This window comes from Triticum urartu, chromosome 4A (genome assembly GCF_056163025.1).
Source record: "Triticum urartu cultivar PI428250 chromosome 4A, HENAU_Tu73, whole genome shotgun sequence".
Classification (NCBI taxonomy): Eukaryota; Viridiplantae; Streptophyta; class Magnoliopsida; order Poales; family Poaceae; genus Triticum; species Triticum urartu.
In genome coordinates this window covers 117,163,696-117,186,338 of record NC_141876.1, presented here as the reverse complement: position 1 = coordinate 117,186,338, position 22,643 = coordinate 117,163,696, and the positions used below count along the sequence as shown (strand labels likewise).

The following is a 22,643-nucleotide window of genomic DNA, read 5'->3' as shown; positions in this document are numbered from 1 at the left end:
TCCCTCTTTTTCTGAAGACAATAATATTTCATTGAAGTCTCCCAACATTATCCAGGGGTGATCACCCTTATCATGCAGATTGCGGATATCATCCCAAGAAAGATTACGCTCATTCCAATTCACATAACCATAAAAACCCATAAAACGCCACTGTACAACATTTTCATTCATGAATAGAACATCAATAAAATGAGCTGTCTCATAGTTCAAAATGACTTTATTCATCTTTTGATAAAACAAAACGAGTCCACCGGCCCGACCATCACTTTCCACTACAAACATAGCATCAAAATTTAGAACACAACGTAGCTCATCAGCTTTACATTTATTCAAATGAGACTCAAAAAGGAAAATCAACTCCGCCTTGACACACCCTTGAAGGTCCAAGAGCTCGTGAACTGTCGTGGGGAGAGCATACCACGACAGTTCCATCCTATGATTTTCATTTGGCTCGGCGAACCTCCTCCTTGGAGGCCGCCGATGCGCCATCATCTCCAACGGGTTCTCTCCTCTTCTGCACATAAGCTTCTTCTTTCTCCTCTACTTCTCTCGCTACATGTGTGGTACCCCCATTCCCATCCCTCATTGCTTCCACTCTACCCGTACAAACTCTCTTGGAAGAGACACTTATATCTCCATACAAAATACACTCATAGCTATCCATCATTTTTTCAAAAGAAAAATCTACTTCACTACGAGCCGAAGGCGCATCAAAAAGATTCTTCCTTTTTTTTTACCTATGATACTTTTGCGAGCTTCATCTGACCTCTCATATCCTCTCTCCTTCCTTTCTTTCCTCCCCTTTCCCTTTGGCTTAACCTGCTGGGTATCTTTTTAGCATTAAACATGAAACCAATACTATTGTTTGTATCTGTAGTGGCCAGCCTTGCAGCAACCGCTCCTGAGAGTGCCTCCAGCACATCCGGTTTGAACAAGAGTTGTTCGGAGTAAACTGGGCCAGGAAAAGTTGTAGAAGAGGCACAATCAACGGCACCCAACAGCTAGGTCGCCTGGTCCTTCTGTCCGGCTGGGATCTGCCAAGAAGAAGCAGCTTCATGGATCACGTTTGGAGCTCCAGGTCCACCCAAACGTACTTGTACCTAGCCCTTCTGGCCAGGCAGTACATATGGGAGGGAAACACCCCCCGCCACTAGGCCAAGACCCTCCTATCCAAGCTTACCAGTGGTGGTTTGAGCAGCAGCCCGGTCCACCTGACCAAGCTCTGCCCCAGCAGGGGTGTTCAGGGGCGCCACAGTAGCCCGGCCCTCCTGACCGAGCGGTGGCGCGCCTGAATGGGAGACCCCCTTTACCGCCAGCTCCATGCCAAGGTTGGTCTGGTCGAGAGGGAGAGCCGCCAGGTCCTCCTGACCCGGCACAACACCAAGGGAGGCCCCCTAGGGGGCGACAAGGGCCCAGCCCTCCTGGCCGAGCGAGTGGCCTACCTTGGTCGTCGTCGCGGGTGTCACAACACCCTTGTCCATCACCGTGAGATCACTCACAGCTTTGTTCACCTTGACCACCATTCCCTCCGTGGCTCTAGATATGGTATTGTTGTTTGAGCCACCGAACATAAGAGCTCTCTCACTTGACGCCCGGCCCTTCCAGTAAGCATCCACACTAAGGTTTTTTGGAACAGGTGCTACTCTCCCATCCTTAGGGATCCCACAGAACCTCTCAGACATGTGTCCTACAAGCCCACAACACTCACAATACGATGGTAGTTTTTCATATCTTACATCATACTGAATACTCTCTTTACTACCTAAGGGCGTGAATCCTACTTTGCTTTTGAGAGGCTCATGTAGAGGCTCATGTAGTGGAATTTTAACACGTACACGCAGGTACTTTTCTACTATCATTTGATCCCGATGAGATACAACAATCACCTCCCCAATTTGGCCCCCTAGAGACCGATCAATACTCTCAGTTTTCAGTTCAAAAGGGAGGTCACAAACCTGTGCCCATATGGCCATGACTCCGAGGTCAACTTTCGTCGGGTCACCCATGCCATCAAACTCAGCGAAGATAATGTCGTCACGCTTGTAGTGCCATGGCTGGGCCTTGAGTACGAAACGATTGTCCTCCTCGGAGCCGAAGTTGAGGATGAAACGACCATCCTTGCTGGCCACTTCTTGGATGGTAACTGCACCTTGCAACTTCCATGCCGAACAAGCACGGAGTTCATCCACGAGGATTCGTGGATTTACTTGGAAGGGCGATAGGAAACGCCCCACCACCAGGGATCCGCTGACAGCCCTCCGTGCAGCCTCCAAGTCAATGATCAACGGAGAACCATCACCCCGGGGGCGCCTCGGCACGCACCTCCCCTCACTGTCCGACGAAGGAGGCAGAACAGAGAGGTCACCCCTAGAGATGATCACCGGCTCACTCTGCCCCGTCAGCGCTGTCTGCTCCCCACTCTGATCAACGGAGAACCATCACCTCGGGGGCGCCTCGGCACGCACCTCCCCTCACTGTCCGGCGAAGGAGGCAGAACAGAGAGGTCACCCCTAGAGATGATCACCGGCTCACTCTGCCCCGTCGGCGCTGTCTGCTCCCCCCCCCCCCCCCCCCCCCCGAATCTCTCCCTTCTCTTTCACCCTTTCCCCTCACTTCTCCATGTCTCCCCCGCCCAAGAAAAATGAATCCGAGAGAAGGAACAGGATAGAAAGACACTTGTTTTCCTCTATGATATGAGCTGGAGAAACGAAATGGAGTCCCCTGGAGCTGATATAACCCTTGTTGATATAGGTCCCTTTTAACCCATCCAGGGTAAAGATTGGGAAGAAACTGACATAATAACCAGCAAATAAATGGTCATGAAAAGGCAGTTTCCAAAATGAAAACACGTTGATTACTCCTATTCCCCTAATTCCGTCTAATCCCTCAGCCACCGATTCTTCTTTCCTCTACCAACGGCACTCGAGGAAACAAAATCACTTCTATCCCAAACATAAGAAATCACTTCCAAAACAAAAGAACTCACACTGGAAGGCATTTAAAGGTGTTGGTTGCATCGGTTGCATCACAAGTCCAGTGCATCAGATATTTCCCTTCCTCTCATGCCATGTTAGTTTCTTCGACCATATTTTTTCTAGTTGTCTATTCGGCATAACAAAAAAATGTCTTCCTCTGTGACTATTATTCACAACAAATTATAATGTGCCTAACCAACAAAGTAGCAACCAATAATGTGACAAGGTACTGGTTGCTACTTTCCAAGATGAATACATTATCGGTTAGGCAGTGTTGATGTATCTTGGGTTGTTTACAAAGTTAGATTTTAAACAACATCGTATAGGCGAACTGAGCATAGCTCATAAGATTTTATTGTAGGCTTTCCGACGATGTTCATTTAGGAAAGGTTTTCCTTAGCTATGAGGTGTCTATGTTGACTTCGTCAATCTCAACATGTATGCCAACTCAGTATCTGCAAAACTGTTTCTCGCCCTTCTATAAAAATATGCCCAGAGGTGCTTGCCCCTGGTCCCTTTTGTTTAGTATCTGGAAAGCGTTCACAGAAATAGAGTATGCATGCATAACATGTATGTGAGCATGTGCAACTGTGCTGTGTTCAGAAGATGAAGAAAAACGCCGTATAATGCTCCTGTCCACACCTTTCTGGTAGCAAAACAAACAAGGGCGAGAAATTTGCAATGCGCCATAAAACGTGTTCCCGTCAGTACGAGCAACTTAACATACACATCGAGTAGTAAATGGCTTTGACGGCCAAACGCTGATGCTTCCAAGTTGGCTGCCCGGTGAATGAAATACGGTGATCTTCTACTACGCACGGGGCTGCCCGGTAACACACAAAATGCATCAGTTCATCAAACTCTCAACAAACGCTCATGTTTCATGCAAAATACTGTAGAGACCAACGACGAAGACGGAGCTGTTCCACCAGTTGTACTTCTACCACGCACGCGGCTGCCCGCTCCCACCACGGCCGCCGCCTCTCGCCCACGTCCCCACCGGCCGCCACGCGGTCTGCTGCTGCTTCTGCGCCGCGCCGCCCCTTCCTGCCCAACCGCCTCCCGGTCGGAAGCTGTACGCGCCACCGTCATCGAACCGGCCGCCTTGGAAACCTCTCCCGTAGCTGCCGTTCATCCGCTGCAGCGTCTGGGCGCCACCGGCGGGCGTACCCTCCCCCCGGCCCGAAGCCGCTCGTACCGATCTGCTGGGTCTCGGTGGTGGCGGCGCCAACGCCTCCTCTACCCCGCCCCATCCACCCCGTTCCGGCATTCTTCACCTCTTCCCTCGGCTGCATCGCCGGCGAGCTCCGCTTCCACAGGGTCTCTGGCCTGCAGGTGACCGTCGGCGGCCTTGGCCCCGGGTACGTGTGCCACATGGGTCTCGTCCGAATGTCACTTTCAGTAACAGTCTGCATAACATTCAGAGATCGAATGAAGCTCCAGATTAATTTATCGAAATCATCTAGTACAACTTCATACGAGCAACCTACCTTGTCAGGTACGATGACATTGTCGAGCAGTCTTGAGATTGGCTTCACTGCCTCAGGATTGAAGAACATTGCCGATCTGAAACATCACAAGATATATACTATAAATCAGCATGAGACGGAATAGACACCCCCAATGCATGAACATAGTAGTCTCAGGATGAAAAAAACTTGCATTGTTTGATCATGTGTGATGTCTGGGAGATCTCTGATCGGCGAGCGAAAAAGGCCGTTGCTTGGAGCATCCTCATCTTGGGATAACCATCCTGTGATTTCACTATTATGATGGAAAAGTGAAGGAAAGTCCGGGATCAGTTCAGATTGCTCTGAAATTCTGAGCAGAACAGAAAATTCGGTATCTGCCTATCAGGTTTTCATATCTTCAGATTTCCATGTACCTGGTGGATATCAGAAGCTTCTTCTCGGATATTGGCCCAAATGCTGCATTATTTGCCAGAGAGTTTGAGTTCCTCAGTAAGATCTTCTCTTGCCGGATAGTGTTCCTCCTCATTTCATGCAACTGATGTGCAAACAAGGTAAGAAACCATATTTGTGACTTCAGATTTATGGAATGCTAGTTTTTAGTTGAGAATACATACTGCGAGATCTTTCTCTACTGTCTTGGTTGCTGAAAGCAGCAGCTTCACATCTATAAATGGCAACTTTGCAACACCCTGAAATAGGAAACTAGCATCAGTCCTTTTTTGCTATAGCACCAAATAGGTGCACTTGATCAGTTTGCGTTGAAATTATCAGTTGAACCAGTTCATCTTATTGCACATGAACAAAAGGCTTACTTGCCACAAGAATCGTTTTCCATGAGTATCAATCGCCAGATCTGGTGGCAAGTGAATTGCACGCCACATCAGTAGACAAACAGTCTGATGATACTATTGAGTATTAACTACAGGATAACAAATATATACCTGATGGGTAGAACATTTGTATCGTGGACTCTTCACAGCCCATTAATTCACTGTAGCATTTTGGAAGGGCACATGAGCTGCAAAAAAAACTGATTAATTCTCAGGAAATGAAAATAAATAATATTCATGAACAAACATGCCTTTCTGGTGGCAACACTGCCATTAGCTGATCAAATGGTCGTAGTGGTTTGTCTACGGTGAAAGAAATCTTGAACTGTGACAGGCGTTTCACATCTGATGCAAAAGGAGCATAATAGAATGGATAGTACCTGCAAAAAAAACATTGTAATATCAAACACTTGTCTATCTATTGGAACTATCAGAACTTCACAAGTCACTAGTGTGAGAATATGATTAAATTAACTGGCTGTTGGGACCAGTGTCGTTATAATAATTCATAACAATGATATTACAGTATGTGAGGAAATACATAGACAAAAAAATATGCTTCGTCCTACCAACTCCATGATGGTACGTCAGAAAAATAGTATCGGAGCACCCAACACAATCCTTCCAAGTACTTCTGGACCTAAATCAGCAAAAACAACATATTAAGCAATCTAAAATGTTATAACCCTGCCAAACCGCATGAGTATGAGACTATTTGCAGGAAAAAGAGGGAAAAAATCAGAACCATTTCTGTCTGCAGCCTCCCAATTTCATTAGAGGTTTCAGCACCAAATTTCTCCTTGTAGAACCGGGACTTCCATCCTGGCGATCCCAGCCTTATCTGTAGTATATATGTCAAAATTTGCACATAGAAGAGATGTCTTAACAATAGGCGACACCAAGTCACTAACCCTGTCATGTTTAGAGGATCCATTTTTGAAAAGATCTTGCTTACTACACAGATTATCCTTCAGATTTCTTTTCAGCTCTAAGGTATTCTCAGTAACCTGACAGAAAGATACACAATCAGAATTGCAGAAAATACACATATAGGAAATCAACAAGGATGTTCAAGCATTTCTTAATATGTAGCAGAAATAAACAAAATGCCCATACATCACGCTTGTCATCAGTGCAAGCCGAGATACTCTCTTGTTCAAGGCCCTCTGCACTTTCTTCCTGCACACATGAGCCAATTTAGATCTCTGTGCATGTACATTTCATCGACCCTGACAAATCCTTACCACAATGTCATACTTTCTTTCATCACATTCATCTTCTGCAGCTTGACGCTGTATCTTGCAAAGCAACTTCTGCAATTAACCAAGTAACCAACACATCAACGGATGCTAATTAGGGTTTAGGAGTGCATGCATACTTTTGACAAGGATGAGAAAATACCTCTCTCAGTTCAAATCTTTTGAGAAATATTTTCTCTTCATGCAATGACAGCTCATGAAGGAACTTCTCCAACCTTGAGACTTTCACATAGGCAGCATGCTTATCTTTGATCTGTTTCCAGACGTAGCTACTAAATAACATTAGAATAACTCAATGGATAATCATCAATGAAAACGAGGCTTAGATTCTACACGTACTTTGTTAGTATCAACGATATAACCCCCCATTTTGTTGAACGTGGTTTTGTACATGTCAATGAGAAGATCGACTGCATACTGTCAAATGAAACATACATTAGAGAAAAAAAATCACAAGATGATTAAGCACGGCTAAAATCATACAGCTATACATACTTCGTGTATCTCGAGTGAAGGAATGTGTGGAATGAAATCATTTCCTGTCAAGAAACAAATAAATATGAAGTCATCAATTAGCCTCTCAATGTCATGTTTGCAATCCGGTGTAGCAATTTCAAGCTCCAAGTACTCTCTCAAAACCCAGATGTTGAGGAACTGCAACAGTGTAAACGGCGTTATCCGCATAGTCAGAATGAGAACTTTCCAGTGATATCATCGTGGGGAACAAACCTGATACGGTTTATTGGGCAACTTTCCCTTGGGTCTTGCCTCTGTTATCCTGGGGAACCAGCCTCTGCACTTAAGTTTTGGTGACTCTTGGGCTGTGAAACTTTTATCAGTCACAGTAACACAAATATCTGGCTGGTGATTTTGCCGTAGAACGTCCTGTTTAAGTTTACAGAAGAGTATTCTCAGCTCCAATGCAACTGCAAAATGCTAGTTTTACTTGACAGTAGAGCTTAGATATGCCTAGTAAATTCCATATATATGCTACATATATGCTGTCTCGGGGTTAATGACGGTGCTTGGAAGTTATCGATGAGGAGAGATTAACATGCTACCTCACGCAAAATCGAGAAATGGACCTCGTGAGAGGCCAAAGCAAGCATTATGAGATCGGCATCCTGCAATAATTCTTCAGAGTTAACTAAAATATGTGAATTCATACAACTGACACGATCAAGTTCTTTATGCAATTATTAAATTTCCTACCAGCCCATAGAGACAATGGCGTGTGTTCGGATCATAGTTTTCCATGCTCCTTTGAGCGCGGATGAATGACATGATCTTATGCTCCCCTTCTCCGGGAACATTTGCATCGGAAAGTATAACCTTCAGAAAGAGGCATAATAGATTTGTCAAGATTAAACTGTTTACAGTCAATATGATACATTTGCTGCAAGTTCATGGCCGAAATAAAACCTTGATGCCTTTCCATCGGGGATCGCTGCTCAATCGTGCTCGGACGTAGTACTCAAGTGCGGCCGACAGCTTCTCCATGAACTCAGTACCAGGCGTAATGATATTTGGATCCGAGACCTCGCATGGTGCATCGTCGCGCGGCAGTACCTCCTTCCCCTGAGCCGTGAACCTCTCCCTCATGAGGCTCTCCTCAAGCTCCTGGAAGAAAAACAAAGCAAGATATTCTCTTTTTTTTTTGCGAATACAAAGCAAGATATTCAAGTGATTCACAAGGTTACAGGAATGGAAATGCGGATGTAAAAGGAAAGAAGTTTCACGTACGGCCTCTTTGGCGGCCTTGGCGGATTTGAAGCGCCTGGCCCGCTGCTGGTTCATCTTGGCGCGAGGGGCGACGCCATCTGCATGCATGCACGCGGCCATGGAATCAGCATGCGTACATAGGTGCTGAGGACGAAGCTGGATGCTGAGGAAGAAGAGGACGGAGCCGAGCGAACGAACCTACTGCCAGGTAGAGGAGCCTCCGGGGCCGGACGATGCGGAGCAGGAGGTCCATGTAATCGAACATGGACTGAAACACGTCGTCGAACGTCGCCGGAGGAGGGCTCGCCTGCATGCGTGCGCAACAGTCGCAGGTGAGAGACCAGACCAGATCGATCAAGAACTCGCGAGATCGTACATGGACCGAGATAGTGCGTCGGCATATGAGTTACCGTCTGGTCCTCCGGGTGGAAGCAGGGGTGGATGATGCCGTTCATGTCGAGGTAGAGGTTGTCGAAGTAAACGGCGGCGCCGGCGCCAGCAGGACAGTCTTCTTCTTCCTCGACGGCGGGGGCGACGATGTTGGGGTACTTCTCCACGAGCCACCGGTAGAACGAAGGCACTCCCATGGCGGCCGGCTAGCTAGCTCGCCAGCAAGCTGTGCAGCGACAGCTCAAGCTACGTACCCAGGCTCCGATGTTGGCAATGGATTGGAGGGTGGTCGATGGCAGAGGAAGATATGCTGGACTCCTGGTAGTACTAGTACTGGTTGCGGCGTGGCGAGGGATACGGAGCGGCAAACGAGTTGATGGGGAGGGGATATGGAGGCAGGCGACTGGGCCAGCCCAGGGGAGGGCGGCGACCGATGCGTCACGTCTTGCCGCCGACCCGCCACGACTCATCGCACGGCGCGGGAAACGAGGAGCAGCTCGCTTGCTGCTGCTGCTGCTGGTGGTGGTGGGGCTTGGCACAGAGCGTGCGTGTATGGGGAAGCTAAGCTAAGCAAAGCGATGATGAGGGCTATAAAGATTTTCTATGCGCCATAAAACGCTATGATTTTTATTTTTGAAGTAAACTCTATTTTAAATCGTGCATCCTAAGCTCCCGATTTTTGAAAGGGAAAAATCTATTTTAAACCTTGAACTCGTGAGTTTCGGCGAAATGAACCCCCATGTCAAAATCCCGGTCGACTGCACCTTAAACTATGCGATTCCGGTCTAAAACGAACCCTCGAGTCGTCTGGGGCATAAAACGCTGACATGGCAAGATGTCAACTGGGATTCTTTAGACTGGTGGGCTGGGGAGCAGCAGTGTTGACCGGGCGACCCGTCCTTCCTGCTGGACCGGCACATTTGAATTTTTTTCTACTACATTGCTAAAAAAAAGGCGCATGCAAGATAATTTGAACTCGCGACCTCCTCTTTCAAAGCAAATATATGATAAATATTTTTGGAAACAGATGAATATATGCATCGAAGAATTTTTGAAAATATGCAGTGAACATTTTTGTAATATATGTTGAACAATTTTCGAATAAACATTGAAATTTGTGTGATATACACTGAGCAAATTTCTAGTATACGATGAACATTTTTATAAATGAGTGATTTTTTCTTAAATATACCGTGAACATTTCCTTAATATACACAATGAACTTTGTATAAATACAGGAAAAAAGAAACAAAAGAAAAAAGGAAAGATAGAAAAGAAATAGAAAAGGAAAGAAAAATAATCCATGAACTTTTTTTTTCGTGGACGTTTTCGAATACGTGAACTTTTTTTAATGCATGGACTCTTTTTCAATATTACAGTTTTTAAAAAAATCCATGATTTTTTTCCAAATCCGTGGACATTTCTTTTGAAAATCCGTGAACTTCTTTTTAAAATTGTTGAACTTTTTCTAAATCTTTCAAACGTTTTTTTCAAAATTCTTGAACCTTTTTTCTTTTGAAATTCTGGTTGACAAGGTTTTTTTTTTCGTTTGCTCTTTCCTGCTAAGATGGCCACCGGTTTGTATATAGTTTAAAATAGTTCGAGCATTCAAAAAATAAAAAAGGGGGATTTAAAAACAATATGCAAATTTGGAAAAAAAGAAACTGATAAATAAAAAGAAAAAGGAAAGGAAAGGAAAGAAAAGAATAAGGGAACAAAAGAAAGAATTAATAAAGAAGAAAAAGGGAGCAAGTGAACACAACGTGTGTTGTGCCCCTGGTGGTTGTTACGTCGATCGAAGAACACCAGCACTGGGTCACGTGTTCGAGCCAAACTGTTCGCTTACTATTTTTTAACGAAAAAAAATTAAGCGGGCCGGCCCAGCAGGGTGCAGCCCCCTTTGCGGATTTTTGTTTCTTAATGAAAAGAATTAAAGTGGGCCGGCCTAGCGGGGAGCAGGTGTGCGCCCTCTGTGAATTTTTAGCGAAATCACTAATTGAGGAGGTACTCATTGCAAAGATCACTTTCACCTTTTCAGGTTGTGACAAATGGCGCGCTGCATGTGCACCACTTGTCGCAACTTGAGAGTTTTCTTTTTTTCCGTAGATTCGTTTATTTAAGACGTTTTATTTCTTAAACCGTGAGTCCAAATTTAGAACCGTTTTCACCGTTGGATTCCCCGCATCAAGATTTTCAAAAGTAAATCACATGTTGAAAAATTGAGGAGGTATTCATTGCAAAGATCACTCCCACCTTTTCAGGTTGTGACAAGTGGCGCGCTGCATCTGCGCCACTTGTCACAACATGAGAGTTTTCCCTTTTTCCGTAGATTCGTTTATTCAAAACGTTTTATCTCTTAAATCGTGCGTCCAAATTTAGAATCGTTTTCACCGTTGATTCCTCACGTCGAGATTTTCAAAACTAGATCCCATGTTGGAAAATTTTGACGAACTTTTTTCAAAAAAAATTGAACGAAAAAATGTTGAAAAAACCGAACCGAGGGAACATTTTTTTCTTTTCTGAAAGAGGCATGCCCGTGCCTCTCGTGAAATCACAATTGTGCCTCTCACAAAAGCAAAACCGTGTCTCTCGCGGAAAGAGAAAAAGAAGAAAAGACGCGTTTTTTCGTTTTCGAGGAGGCACGGCCGTGCTTCTCATGAAAGCACAACCATGCCTCTCGCGGAAGCAAAAACGTGCCCCTCATGAAAGAGAAAAAAAACAAAAAACGCGTTTTTTCTGTTTCCAAGAGGCTCGGGCGTGCCTCTCGCGAAAACACAACCGTGCCTCTCGCGGAAGCAAAACCGTGCCCCTCACAGAAGGAAAAAAACAGAAAATGCATTTTTTTCCGTTTTCGAGAGGCACGGTCGTGACTCTCGCGAAAGCACAACCATGCCTCACGCGAAAGCAAAACCGTGCCTCTCACAGAAGGAAAAACAGAGAACGCGTCTTTTTTTCATTTCCGAGAGACACGGCCATGACTCTCGTGAAAGCAAAACCGTGACTCTCACGGAACAAAAAGAAAATGTGTTTTTTCACGCAAAAAAATCAAATTTTTTAGATCCAAAAGCTAAGGAAGACCCGCGGAAAACCAAACGTCAAAAAAATTCAGAAAAACCATTTAGAAAGCCGAAAACGCGTGCGGAAAAATAAAAAAAAAATCCAAAGGGAGCGCCTACAGCGTGACACGTGGCGGGTGGCTGAGAGCGCGTCAAGTGGCACTGATCATTGTGAGGCTCCTAAAGAAGCGCTCATCAACTAGTTGCTCCCAATTTTTGTTTCTTAACAACAAATGATAAAGCAGGACGGCCCAGCGGGGAGCAAGCGTGCGCCCTCTGCGAAATGCTGCCAATCTCGGCCATCCAAATGACCCGAAGATTCGATTTAGACCGGGATTGCATAGTTCAGGGTGCAATTGACCGGGATTTCGATTTGGGGGTTCGTTTCGCTGAACCTCTACGAGTTCAGGGTTTAAAATGGACTTTTTCCTTTTTGAAAGGGAAATCCTTCGCGCCTACACGCCAGCCGAATCTTCGGTCGGTTGCACGGCGTCACTCGGTTCAGTTTTCTATCCACGTGAGCATCTGGGTCCACCCACAACTTATTTCTTCATCTTATCTCTTCACCATGCAGTACAACCATTCATTCCCCTCACGTCTCTATCCTGCCAATCCCCATCTCCATAGCCATGGGCACGGCACATCAATCTCCGCCGGTGAGAGGCTTCGGCCATGGTGCTCGTGCAGCTGCTACCTCCCCACGGCTGCAACGCTCACGCAGCTCCTTCATCTCCCACGGATTAGGGGGTTAATGTGGTGGGCGGTGCTGCAACTCGAGGGCGGCGGCGGCCATGGTTTGTTTTGTGACAGGCGATGCGCCGTGGTAGCAGCTGCAACGGTGTTGCAGCCAGCAGTAGCTCGTGATGGAGAGGACGACCCCCAATGCTACAAACGGCTAGTTTTTTTGCTGGAACCGACCGGGCGTTAAGCTGCAACCAGAAACTGCCGGCGGTCGAGAGAACGACCTCCCGAGCTGCAACCGGCAATTTTTCTTTGCTATAACCGGCCGGCGAAAAGCTGCATCCACGCACGGCCAGTGTTGGAACCAGACGAGCATTCGAGTCGTTTTGCTGCATCGACTTTTTGTTTTGCTACAACCGCCAAATTTTTTTGCTGGATCCGTTGAGTTTTTCTTTTTGTGTCGGTAGCGATGCATTTTTGCTGGAACTGGTGTTGATTTTTGCTGGGATTGTCTTTGTATTTTGCTACCACCCTACAAACACATTTTTTGTTACTGACTTTTTTGTGGTGTTTCATGGCGGAGCTGCAACCAGCAGGAGGACGGTGATGGAACGGCGACATCGTGCTACAACCCGACTTGGCAAAATGCTGGAACTAGCTTGGCTTCGAGCTACAACCGCCCATCACGGAGCTGTAGTCGGCTCGGGGGAGGTGGTACGCCATGTGCGGGGGATGCATGCTCTGCCCCAGCTGCATCTACTGCGTTGGCATGCTTTGCTTGAACGCCGATGCCGTGGTGACACGACGACACAAGGCTGTTGCTCGCGTGCGCAACTATTTGGGCAGAGTCGAGTGGGTCATGGAGTTTTATCCAGCCATTTACCAAGTGTTAAGAGAGGTAGAAAACGATTCAAGATATCAATGGCAGGGGTAGCCTAATCCTATCACTACTAGGAAAAACCTTATACACAGAATCTTACAGAAGCGCGATTTAAAATAAGACACTACTGCTACTTAGCAGTAGCGCGTGTCAACAAAACACGCTACTGATATACACATAGCAGTAGCGCGTCAGTAGTAAACAACGCTACTACTATAATTGCCATGACCTTGCCGCCAAACTAGTTGTAGCAGTAGCGCCTGTTTAGTAAACACGCTGGTGCTACTGAGCTTAGCAGTAGCGCTTTTCGCCAAAGCTCGCTACTGCTAAGTATAGTCCACTCCTTGCAACTAAGTTTAGTCCCACCTCGCTTCGCGAATAGGGTGTTTACCACCTTAAATATGTCACTTCTCAAACTATCACAACCACTTGGTCTTCATTGAACTCTATGTGTAGGATTTGTGACCGCAATATGAGTCTTCTCCGGTTCCTAAACGGTGAGGACTCATATTGACAATTCAGATTGTACACAAAAAGATCATTGATGACCAATGTATTTTTGATGTTTAGTTTTACATGCTTAGCCTTAGCAGTGGCGCATTTTCATAGAATGCGCTGCTGCTAGGCATAGCATTAGTGCGGCCAAAGGAAAGGGCGCTACTACTATAGCATTTAGCAGTAGCACTTTACCCTAAAGCGCGCTACTGCTAAAGCTATCCTATCTTCTCCACCCGGCCGCCCCTCACTCTCCCCTCTCCACTCCACTCACTCTCCCCCGCACCCCGTCGTCCGCCGCTGCTGCATTGCCGCTAGCTGCTGCCGTTGTCGGCCCCTCCCTCCCTAGCTCCCTCCTACATCCACTCCCTCCTCCATCCCGCCGTCGTCGCCCCCTTCCTCCCTAGCTTCGTCCTTCATCCCGCCATCACCGCCACCGAGGTAGCTCCTCCTACTTCCCTCCTCCTCCCCTCCTTCCCGCCTCCTCCATCCTTCCTCCCCCTCCTCCCTCACTCCTTCCTACCCCTCCTTCCTACCCCTCCTCCCTCCCTCCCTCCCTTGTCTCTGTTCTTGTAGAATGTAGGTAATTTAAATGTAGATTTTAGAATGTAGACATTGTAGAATGTAGGTTTTTAAGTAGAATAATTTTTATACTATTTTAGGTGTTTTGAATAGAATAGGAAATTTTAGGTCTTTTGATTAGAAATTTTAGTAATGGAAATTTTTAGTTGGTAGAATTTGAAATGGATGGATGGTTATATTGTGAAGGAAATATGCCCTAGAGACAATAATAAAGTTGTTATTTTATATTTCCTTATATCATGATAAATGTTTATTATTGATGCTAGACTTGTATTAACCGGAAACTTGATACAGGTGTGGATACATAGACAAAACACCGTGTCCCTAGTAAGCCTCTACTAGACTAGCTCGTTAATCAAAGATGGTTAAGTTTCCTAACCATAGACATGTGTTTTCATTTGATGAACGGGATCACATCATTAGGAGAATGATGTGATGGACAAGACCCATCCGTTAGCATAGCATATCGATCGTTCAGTTTTATTGTTATTGCTTTCTTCATGTCAAATACATATTCCTTTGACTATGAGATTATGCAAACTCCCAGATACCGGAGGAATACCATGTGTGCTATCAAACATCACAACATAATTGGGTGATTATAATATGCTCTACAGGTATCCCCGAAGGAGTTTGTTGGGTTGGCATAGATCGAGATTAGGATTTGTCACTCCGAGTATCGGAGAGGTATCTCTAGGCCCTCTCGGTAATGCACATCATAAGAAGCCTTGCAAGCAAAGTGACTAATGAGTTAGTTATAGGATGATGTATTACGGAACGAGTAAAGAGACTTGCCAGTAACGATATTGAACTAGGTATGAAGATACTGACGACCGAATCTCGGGCAAGTAACATACCGATGGACAAAGGGAATTATGTATGTTGTCATAAGGTTCGACCGATAAAGATCTTCGTAGAATATGTAGGAGCCAATATGGGCATCTAGGTTCCTCTATTGGTTATTAACCGGAGAGGTGTCTCGGTCATGTCTACATAGTTCTCAAACCCGTAAGGTCCGCATGCTTAACATTCATTGACGATATAGTTTTATATGAGTTATGTATGTTGGTGACCGAAAGTTGTTCGGAGTCCCAGATGTGATCACGGACATGACGAGGAGCTCCGGAACGGTCCGGAGGTAGAGATTGATATATGGGATAATAGTGTTTGGTCTCCGGAAGGGTTCCAGAATTCATCGGAAGGGGTTCCGGATGTTTCCCATTATGTTTGGGTACGAGAGCACTTTATTTTGGCCAAAGGGGAAAGCCCACAAGGATTTTGGAAAGTGCAAAAGGGATTTTTGCGGAGACCAGAGGCTAGACGCCAGGAACCCTAGCATCTAGGGGGTAGACACCGGGAACCCTGGCGTCTAGCCCTGGAGTCCGAGAAGGACTCTTGCCTTTCGGGCAAAACCGACTTTGAGGAGGCTTTTACTCCAAGTTTCGACCCCAAGGCTCAACATATAAATAGAGGGGCAGGGCTAGAACCCAAGACACATAAAGATTCACCAAGCCGTGTGTCGGCAACCCCGTCCCCTCTAGTTTATCCTCCGTCTAGTTTCTGTAGTGCTTGGCGAAGCCCTGCGGAGATTGTTCTTCATCACCAACCGTCACCACGCCATCGTGTTGCCGGAACTCATCTACTACTTTGCCCGTCTTGCTGGATCAAGAAGGCGAGGACGTCATTGAGATGAACGTGTGCTGAATGCGGAGATGTCGTACGTTCCGTACTTGATCGGGACAGATCGTGAAGGTGTACGACTACATCAACCGTGTTGATAAGCGCTTCCCCTTTGTGATCTTCATGGGTATGAAGATGCTCTCCCTTCTCGTTGGTGTGCTTCTCCTAGATAGATCTTGCATGAGCATAGGATTTTTTTTTGAAATTGCATGCTACGTTTCCCAACAGTGGCATCTGAACCAGGTCTATGCGTAGATGATATGCATGAGTATGACACAAAGAGTCGTGGGCTGTGATCGGCATACTTCTTACCACCAACGTCTTATTTCGATTCAGCAGTATTGTTGGATGAACCAGCCCGCACCAACCTTACATGACCATGTTCATGAGACCGGTTCCACCGATAGACATGCAACTAGTTTTGCATAAAGGTGGCGGGCGGGTGTCTGTTTCTCCTACTTTAGTTGAATCGAATTTGACTGCGGCCGGTCCTTGCTGAAGGTTAAAACAGCAAACTTGATAAATCACTGTTATGGTTTTGATGTGTAGGTAAGAACGGTTCTTGCTAGAAGCCCGTAGCAGCCACGTAAAACTTGCAACAACAAAGTAGAGGACGTCTAACTTGTTTTTGAAGGGCATGTTGTGATGTGATATGGTCAAGACATGATGTGATATACGTTATTGTATGAGATGATCATTTTTTGTAAAAGTTACTGGCAACTGGCAGGAGCCTTATGGTTGTCTCTTTACTGTATGAAATGGAAACGCCATGTAATTGCTTTACTTTATCACTATGTGTTAGCGATAGTTGTAGAAGCAATAGTATAAGTGTTCTCCCTGAGTATGCACCGTTGCGACAGTTCATCGTGCTGAGACACCACGTGATGATCGGGTGTGATAGGCTCTTGATGTCGCTTGAAGCTACGTCGGTATTTCCCCAAAGAGGAAGGGATGATGCAGCACAGCGGCGGTAGGTATTTCCCTCAGATATGAAACCAAGATTATCGAACCAGTAGGAGAACCAAGCAACACAACGTAAACAGCCCCTACACACAAATAACAAATACTCACAACCCCACGTGTTAAAGGGGTTGCCAATCCCTTTCGGGTAACGGTGCCAGAAATTGGTGCGTTGACGGGAGAAAGTTGTAAATATTGATAGATCGAATGCCAAATAAAATAAATTGCAGCAAGGTATTTTTGGGTTTTTTTGGATTAATAGATCTGAAAATAAAAGTAAATAAAAATAGATCGCAAAGGCAATTATATGAGAAAGAAGACCCAGGGCCGTAGGTTTCACTAGTGGCTTCTCTCGAGAAAAATAGCAAACGGTGGGTAAAAAAATTACTGTTGGGAAATTGATATAACTTCAAATACTCATTGACGATATCTTGGCAATGATCATTATATCAGCATCACATCCAAGATTAGTAGTCCGACTCCTGCCTGCATCTACTACTATTACTCCACACATCGATCGCTATCCAGCATGCATCTAGTGTATTAAGTTCATGGAGAAACGAAGTAATGCAATAAGAAAGATGACATTATGTAGACAAGATCTATCTATGTAGAGATAGACCCCATCGTTTTAACCTTAGTAGCAACGATATAGACGTGTCGTTTCCCTTTCTATCACTGGGATAAGGCACCGTAAGATCGAACCCACTACAAAGCACCTCTTCCCATTGCAAGATAAATAGATCAAGTTAGCCAAACAAAACCCAAATATAGGAGAAGAAATACGAGGCTATAAGTAATCATGCATATAAGAGATCAAAGAAACTCAAATAACTTTCATGGATATAAAAAGATAGATCTGATCATAAACTAAAAGTTCATCGGATCCCAACAAACACACCTCAAAAGAGTTACATCATATGGATCTCCAATAGACCATTGTATTGAGAATCAAGAGAGAGAGAGAGAGATGAAGCCATCTAGCTACTAACTACGGACCCGAAGGTCTACAAAGAACTACTCACGCATCATCGGAGAGGCACCAAAGGAGGCGGTGAACCCCATCCGAGATGGTGTCTAGATTGGATCTGGTGGTTCTGGACTCTGCGGCGGCTGGATGAATATTTTGTTCACTCCCCTAGGGTTCTGGGATTTTGGGGGTATTTATAGAGCAAAGAGGCGGTCCGGGGGCACCCGAGGTGGGCACGCGCCCTGGTGGGTTGTGCCCCAATCGAGGCACCCCCAAGCGCAGTCAGAGCCCGTTGTGTTCCTTCTGGCCCATAAAAATTCTCCGTAAAGTTTCGTGGCATTTGGACTCCGTCTGATATTGATTTTCTATGATGTATAAAACACGGAAAAACAGGAACTGGCACTTGGCACTATGTCAATAGGTTAGTACCAAAAAATGATATAAAATGAATATAAAACATCCAAGATTGATAATATAACAGCATGGAACAATCAAATATTATAGATAGGTTGGAGACGTATCAGCTCTACGTTCACATAGAATGGGTGCAAGACAGTTTTGCACATGCGGAATACTCGGGTTAAACTTGACGACCCTAGCATGTAAAGACATGGCCTCAGAACACTGGAGACCGAAAGATCAAACGTGAATCATATAGTAGATATGATCAACATAGAGATGTTCATCATTGAAGACTACTCCATCTCACGTGATGATCGGACATGATTTAGTTGACTTGGATCACGTATCACTTAGATGACTTGAGGGATGTCTATTTAAGTGGAAGTTCTTAAGTAATTTGATTAATTGAACTTAATTTATCATGAACTTAGTCTTGGTAGTATCTGCAAATTATGTTGTAGATCAACAGCTCGCATTGTAGTTCCCCTATGTTTTTTGATATGTTCCTAGAGAAAACTAAGTTGAAAGATGACAGTAGCAATGATACGGACTGGGTCCATGATCTGAGGATTATCCTCATTGCTGCACAGAAGAATTATGTCCTTGATGCACCACTAGGTGATAAACCTGTTGCAGCAGCAGATGCAGACGTTATGAACGTTTTGCAAGCTCGATATGATGACTACTTAATAGTTTAGTGCGCCATGCTTTACGGCTTAGAACCAGGACATCAAAAACATTTTGAACGCCACGGGGCATATGAGATGTTCCAAGAGATGAAATTGGTATTTCAGACTCATGCCCGTGTCGAGAGGTATGAGACCTCTGACAAGTACTTCGCCTCCAAGATGGAGGAGAATAGCTCAGCCAGTGAGCATGTACTCAAAATGTCTGGATACTACAATCAATTGAATCAAGTGGGAGTTAATCTTCCAGATAAGATAGTGGTTGACAGAGTTCTCTAGTCACTATCACCAAGTTACTAGAACTTCGTGATGAACTATAGTATGCAAGGGATGACAAAAACAATTCCCAAGCTCTTCACGATGCAGAAATCGGCGAAGGTGGGAATCAAAAAAGAGCATCAAGTGTTGATGGTTAACAAGACCACCAGTTTCAAGAAAAAGGGCGAGGGAAAGAAAGGAACTTCAAGACGAATGGAAAGCAAGTTGCCACTCCCGTGAAGAAGCCCAAAGCTGGACCCAAGCCTGAAACTAAGTGCTTCTACTGCAAAGGGAATGGTCACTAGAAGTGGAACTTCCCCAAATACTTGGCGGATAAGAAGGATGGCAAAGTGAACAAATGTATATTTGATATACATGTTATTGGTGCATATTTTACTAGTGTTCATAGTAACCCCTAGGTATTTGATACTGGTTCAGTTGCTAAGATTAGTAACTCGAAACAGGAGTTGCAGAGACTGGTTAAAAGCGAGGTGACGATGTGTGTTGGAAATGATTCCAAGGTTGATATGATCACCATCGCACACTCCCTCTACCTTCAGGATTAGTGTTGAACCTAAATAAATGTTATTTGGTGTTTGCGTTGAGCACGAATATGATTAGATCATGTTTATTGCAATACGGTTATTCATTTAAGTTAGAGAATAATTGTTATTCTGTTTACATGAATAAAACCTTCTATCATCATACTTCCAATGTGAATGGTATATTGAATCTCAGTCGTAGTGATACACATATTCATAATATTGATGCCAAAAGATGAAAAGTTGATAATGATAGTGCAACATACTTGTGGCACTGCCGTTTAGGTCATATTGGTGTAAAGCGCATGAAGAAACTTCATGCAGATGGACTTTTGGAATCACTTGATTATGAATCATTTGATACCTGCGAACCATGACTCATGGACAAGATGACTAAAACTCTGTTCTCCGAAACAATGGAGCGAGCTAATGACTTATTGGAAATAATACATACTGATGTATGCGGTCCGATGAGTGTTAAGGCTCGCGGCGGGTATCGTTATTTTCTGACCTTCACAGATGATTTGAGCAGATATGTGTATATCTACTTAATGAAACACAAGTCTGAAACATTTGAAAAGTTGAAAATTTCAGAGTGAAGTGGAGAATCATCGTAACAAGAAAATAAAGTTTCTACAAATTTGATCACAGAGGCTAATATTTGAGTTACAAGTTTGGCCTTCATTTAAAACAATGTGGAATAGTTTCACAACTCATGCCACCTGGAACACCACAACATAATGGTGTGTCTGAACGCCGGAACCGTACTTTATTAGATATGGTGCGATCTATGATGTCTCTTACCGATTAACCACTATCATTTTGGGGTTATGCATTAGAGACAATTGCATTCACTTTAAATAGGGCACCGTCTAAATCCGTTCAGACGACACCGTATGAACTGTGGTTTGGCAAGAAACCTAAGCTGTTGTTTCTTAAAGTTTGGGTTTGCGATGCTTATGTGAAAAAGCTTCAGCCTGATAAGCTCGAACCCAAATCGGAGAAGTGCATCTTCATAGGATACTCAAAAGAAACTGTTAGGTACACCTTCTACCACATATCCGAAGGCAAGATCTTTGTTGCTAAGAATGGATCCTTTCTAAAGAAGGAGTTTCTCTCGAAAGAAGTGAATGGGAAGAAAGTAGAACTTGATGAGGTAATTGAACCTTCTCTCGAATTGGAAAGTAGCTCATCATAGAAAACCGTTCTCGTGATGCCAACACCAACTAGAGAGGAAGCTAATGATAATGATCATGAAACTTTAGATCAAGTTACTACCGAACCTTGTTGGTCAACCAGAGCAAGTTCCGCACCAAAGTGGTATGGTAACCCTGTTCTAGAAGTCATGTTACTAGACCATGACGAACCTACGAACTATGAAGAAGCGATGATGAGCCCAGATTCTGATAAATGGCTTCGGGCCATGAAATCTGAGATAGGATCCATGTATGAGAACAAAGTGTGGACTTTGGTTGACTTGCCCGATGATCGGCGAGCGATGTCTACTACGCAACTTTATTCTTGTAGACATGTGTTGCGCCTCCAAGCGCAGAGTTTTGTAGGACAGTAGCAATTTTCCCTCAAGTGGATGACCTAAGGTTTATCAATCCATGGGAGGCGTAGGATAAAGATAGTCTCTCTCAAACAACCCTGCAACCAAATACAAGAAATCTCTTGTGCCCCCAACACACCTAATACAATGGAAAATTGTATAGGTGCACTAGTTCGGCGAAGAGATGGTGATAAAAGTGTAATATGGATGGTAGAAATATATTTTTATAATCTGAATAAAAAAACAACAAGGTAGCAAATAGTAAACGGGCACAAAAATGGTATTGCAATGCTTGAAAATGAGGCCTAGGTTCCGTACTTTCGCTAGTGCAATCTCTCAAGAATGCTAATATAAGTGGATCATATAACCATCCCTCAACGTGCAACGAAGAATCACTCCAAAGTTCCTATCTAGCGGAGAACATAAGAAGAAATCGTTTGTAGGGTATGAAACCACCTCGAAGCTATTCTTTCCGATCGATCTATCCAAGAGTTCGTACTAAAATAACACCAAATAATTTCAGATTCATAATACTCATTCCAACACAAAGAACCTCAAAGAGTGCCCCAAGATTTCTACCGGAGAAACGAAAGACGAGAATGTGCATCAACCCCTATGCATAGATTACCCCAATGTCACCGCAGGAATCCGCGAGTTGAATGCCAAAACACATATCAAGTGAATCAATATGATACCCCATTGACACCACGAGTATTCATATGCAAGACATATATCAAGTGCTCTCAAATCCATAAAAGTATTCAATCCGATAAAATGAAATTTCAAAGGGAAAACTCAATTCACAACAAGATAGAGAAGGGAAAACACCATATGATCCGACTGTATTAACAAAGCCCGCGATACATCAAGATCGTGACATCTCAAGAACACGAGAGAGAGAGAGAGAGAGAGAGATTAAACACATAGCTACTGGTACAAACCCTCAGCCCCTAGGGTGGACTACTCCCTCCTCATCGTGATGGCCGCCAGGATGATGAAGATGGCCACCGGTGATGATTTCCCCCTCCGGCAGAGTGCCGGAACGGGGTCTAGATTGATTTTCGGTGGCTAAAGAGGCTTGCGACGGTGGAACTTCTCATCTAGGGTTACCCCCGAGGGTTTCGGAATATTTGGTGATTTATAGGGCAAAGAGGGGTGCGGGAGGCCACCGAGGTGGGCACAACCCACCTGGGCATGCCTGGGCCCCCAGGCGCGCCCTGGTGGGTTGTGCCCCCCTTGGGGCACCCCCCA

At 44.8% G+C, this 22,643-nt stretch overlaps 1 pseudogene across 1 annotated transcript; it reads right to left on the bottom strand.

Annotated features, from left to right (window-relative positions):
- Positions 1-3,647: 3,647 nt before the first annotated feature.
- LOC125553676 (5'-3' exoribonuclease 3-like) lies at positions 3,648-8,985 on the bottom strand (annotated as a pseudogene). Its single transcript, XR_015602005.1, has 22 exons — positions 8,669-8,985; positions 8,457-8,565; positions 8,280-8,356; positions 7,959-8,156; positions 7,749-7,868; positions 7,598-7,660; positions 7,266-7,421; positions 7,032-7,190; positions 6,876-6,953; positions 6,679-6,789; positions 6,522-6,590; positions 6,394-6,456; positions 6,189-6,284; positions 6,023-6,118; positions 5,847-5,917; positions 5,389-5,657; positions 5,260-5,300; positions 5,062-5,136; positions 4,861-4,982; positions 4,638-4,739; positions 4,466-4,541; positions 3,648-4,384 (listed from the first exon to the last, which is right to left on the bottom strand). The product of XR_015602005.1 is annotated as a 5'-3' exoribonuclease 3-like (transcript).
- Between the last annotated feature and the right edge of the window lie 13,658 nt (positions 8,986-22,643).